The following is a 4,135-nucleotide window of genomic DNA, read 5'->3' as shown; positions in this document are numbered from 1 at the left end:
CCTTCTTCTTATTCGTTGGTTCCTCTAAGAATGTCCATTAAAGAAAATACTCAAGCCAGCCATGTCTTCATTCCTCTGCAGATTGTATTTTTGAATCTCCATATTTTCTCTACCATTTTCCTGCTTTAGTTCTTTCCCTCCCCTCTTTTTTCAGCTTCCTTTATGTATTTTCCTCATAAGACTATCTTCTTTTCTGCTTGTATTTGTATTCCATGGCACATAGTAATAATCACTTAAATGCTTAGACTTGACTCAAACAAGGCTAAAAGAATTATAGTCAATCCTCAACTTAATAACATTCTTAGAAAATGGCACAAAAGTAAAAAAGTACAAATTTTGATACACTGAATCTGTTGGAAACAGGGGGGTTACATTCCTGCAACTACCAAAAACTATAATTTTTCACTAGAGATGGCTGAAAATACACTTTTTGCATACAATTCTTTATAACAAAACATTAATTCTGACAATATGCAGTTTTCCTAGTGCAATAACCATGAAATAACCCCAAAAATTCAAGGGAGAGGAGAGGCAATTCCAGACTGTGTGGTGAGGGGTAGGGGTAGGGGCAGGGGCAGTAATGTCAGAAAAACCACAGGTAAAAAAGGAAAAGGGGGAAACCCGCCATCTCTAATCTCTGTTTGGGTTTCTTGGTTGCACTCTTCCCCAAATGGACTCTAGGGAGTGTCTGAGAGGGGTGGAATGATCACATTTACCTATAGACAGCAGCCGTTTTTCCACTTTTTAAAATTCCTTCATTGAGCACTGAAGAGAAAACTTTAGAACTTCCTGGAGTGAATTCATGTATGCTTTAATGAAGACTTTCTTCCTTTTTGTAGATATAAACTTGCAAGAATTGCAAGTTTTTCACTATTATGCATAGCAGTGAATGTGCCCTAATGCCAACTCAAAAGTAAAAATGAGATTACTAATAAAATCACACAAATATTTAAAGTAGTGAAACTTCAATGTGCAAATGTTAAGGATCAATTGTATCCCAGATGCTGGAGAAACTAGGGGATAGGATGGCTAAGTTACATTTAAGGATACAGAAATAGAACTGATTCTGTTCTCAGAAGTTATCTAGTTCAACTCTTCATTTCACAGATGAAGAAACTTCCCAGTGATTAAAATCATCCAAAAGTAGGCAAAAAAGATCGTTTCCCTATCACCTGAGATCTAAATAACATTTGTTGGGGAGGGAGAAGCATTTCCTTTTCTTATATGGGCAGAGTGAGGTATCCTCTGAAATCTTTTTAAAAAATCTATGATTTCATCCATGTTGGCACTTGATCTTCACTGAAGCAAATCTCCACTCCTCTAATTATTTGGCCTTCATGAGATACTGTAGTCTCCCTCAAGATAATCGGTTGGATAACTATCTGGTAATATACCTTTCTGAAATTACTTAAACTGGTCCTCACATGTCAGACATATCATTCATTTTCAGATTCATTCTCTGTTGGCACAATGTTTGAGAAACAAGTGTCATCTATACACCATGATGAATCACTGGAATGGATGTCAGTTGAACAATAAAGATATATGGTAAATTAGTTTCAATTTTGCTGTTATTACTAAGTGTAAGAAAGTTGGAATAATTGGGCCTTATTCTTATGTTCAAAAATCTTCCAGGTTCCTTAATTTGTTTTTTCAACAAGAATTTTTTTTATTTTAAAATATTTTTATTTATTTCATTAAATATTTCCCAATTACATATAAAAATTTTAACATTCATTTTTAAAAATTTCAAGTTTCAAATATTCTCTCCCTTATGCCTCTCCCCCATTGAGAAGGCAAACAATATTATATCCATTTTATATGTAAAGTCATATGAAGTGTATTTCCACATTAGCCATTCAACATGTATTTCTTAGGCATTTCTTACATACCAGGAACTATGCTAGGATCTGAGAAGAAAAAAAAAATGACATAATCTTTGTCTTCATGGAGTTTAACTTCTGCTAGGGAAGGGAGTGAAAAAGCTTTCATTAAATGCCTACTATATGCCAGGCACTAGTCTAAGCTATTTAGATATTATAACATCTCATTTGACTAATAAGAAATGAACTACAAAGAGCTATATAACTGAGCATACCGTTTGATCCAGCAATACCAATACTGGGTCTGTATTCCAAAGAAACTGTAAAAGATGGAAAAAAAAACACGTAGGTGCAAAAATATTTGTAGCAGCTCTTTTTGTAGTGGCAAGGAATTGAAAATTGAGGGGATGTCCATCAATTGGGAAGTGACTGAAAAAGTTGTGGTATATGAATGTAAATACTATTGTTCTATAAGAAATGATGAGCAGGTGAATTTCAGAACGTCTGGAAAACTAGAAAAACTTACATCAACTGATGCTGAGTGAAGTGAACAGAACCAGGAGAATATTACACACAGTAACAGCAATATTGTGTAATGATGAGTCATGACAGGCTTAAGTCTTCTTAGCAATACAGTGATCCAGGACAGTTCCAAAACTTGTGATGGAAAATGCTATCCACATCCAGAGAAAGAGTTATGGGAACTAAATGCAGATCAAAGCATACTATTTTCGTCTTTTTTTTTCCTTTCTCTTGGTTTTTCCCTTTTGTTCTGATTTTTCTATCACAACATGACTAATATGGAAATATATTCTATATGAATGTACAAGTACAACCTATATCAGATTGCTTGCTGCTTTGGGAAGGGGCAATCGAAGGGAAGGAAAGAGGGGGAGAAAAATTTGGAACTCAAAATCTTACAAAAATTAATATTGTAAACTGGCTTTTATTTGTTTTTTTGTGTGAGGCAATTGCAGTTAAGTGACTAGCCCAGGGTGACATAGCTAGTAATATTAAGTGCTTGGGGCCAAATTTTAATTCAGGTCTTCCTGATTTCAGGATAGTGCTCTATCTAGTGCACTATCTAACTGCCCGTGAAAACTACTTTTACTTATAATTGAAATAAAATAACATAAAATATTATTGAGGAGGGAGAAATAAGAAATGGGATATATATGTATATATATATGCATATATATATATATAGATATATAGATATAGATATATAGACACACACCTATAGTCCTTGCTGCTGAGGAGGCTGAAGTCAGAGCAGTATTTGAATTGGGGAGTTCTGAGCTGCAGATAGGCTAAAGTCCATCAGGTGTGAGCCCCAAGATGTCACTAATAAGGTGAGCTGGAAGAGAACAGCCACCAGAATGCCTGAGGAGCGGCAGAATACTGTAGCAGGTTAAATAAAGCTTCCACGCTGAGCATTACTGTGATCCCCAGCCTAGGTCTTCCTCTGCTTTGCATTCAAAGGAGTTTGAGTAACTGTGTGGTGCTGTAGACAAAAGTTAACTGAGAATTCGACAAACCAGTTTTCTAATCCTAACTCTACCCGTCAGTGACATCCTCCCTTGACTACTCATCAGTAAAAGTTGGGCGAGCGGCTAGTCACTAGATGATGACCTCCCAAATCTACCTTCTACTTCTCGTTTTCTAGGCTTCTCTATCATTCCAGATGTGATGAGATGATCTTCATCTGTGGCCTTTTCCCGATTTTCCCTTCTTCAAACTTTCTTGCCCCTAGCTGTGTGGAGGAGCTCCAGTTCTGTGCTCAAGAGATTGAAACTGATAGTCTTCACATGGAGTCTGTACATTCTAATAAATTCTCTCTGCCTCCAGGTAAAACATTCCAAACCAGAAGGGGATTCTAATTGCTCAATTTCTACCGTATGCGGCCCTGCCCCGAGTCCAGTTAGTTCAATGCCTGTTCCGTTCGGCCTATCACTTTCTATCAGCGTGTAAGCTGTGACACATCGTCTTCCTTGCCACCATTAAGCCATGATTTAATAAGTCATCAAGTATTTGAAAGGCTCCTCCATAGAAAATGGTGAACAGCTGTTCCCCATCGCCCAGGAGGATGGAACAAGATGAAACAGACGGAAAGATTTTGGTCCTTAGATCTGCGTCTACACGTGGAGAGTGAGATGGGGGATGAAAGCAAGGTTGGATCATTCTGGTCCTCCCCAAACCCTCTCTCACCTGTTTCATTGAGCTGACTGAGGCCCAAGTGTTTTGGCTCAAGTGGTTTGATTTTCTATTGCTTTTAATAAGGAGTTAGAAACATTCAAAACTGATTAAGTGAG

This window comes from Sarcophilus harrisii, chromosome 4 (genome assembly GCF_902635505.1).
Source record: "Sarcophilus harrisii chromosome 4, mSarHar1.11, whole genome shotgun sequence".
NCBI classification, from domain to species: Eukaryota; Metazoa; Chordata; class Mammalia; order Dasyuromorphia; family Dasyuridae; genus Sarcophilus; species Sarcophilus harrisii.
This window is presented reverse-complemented; position numbering follows the sequence as displayed.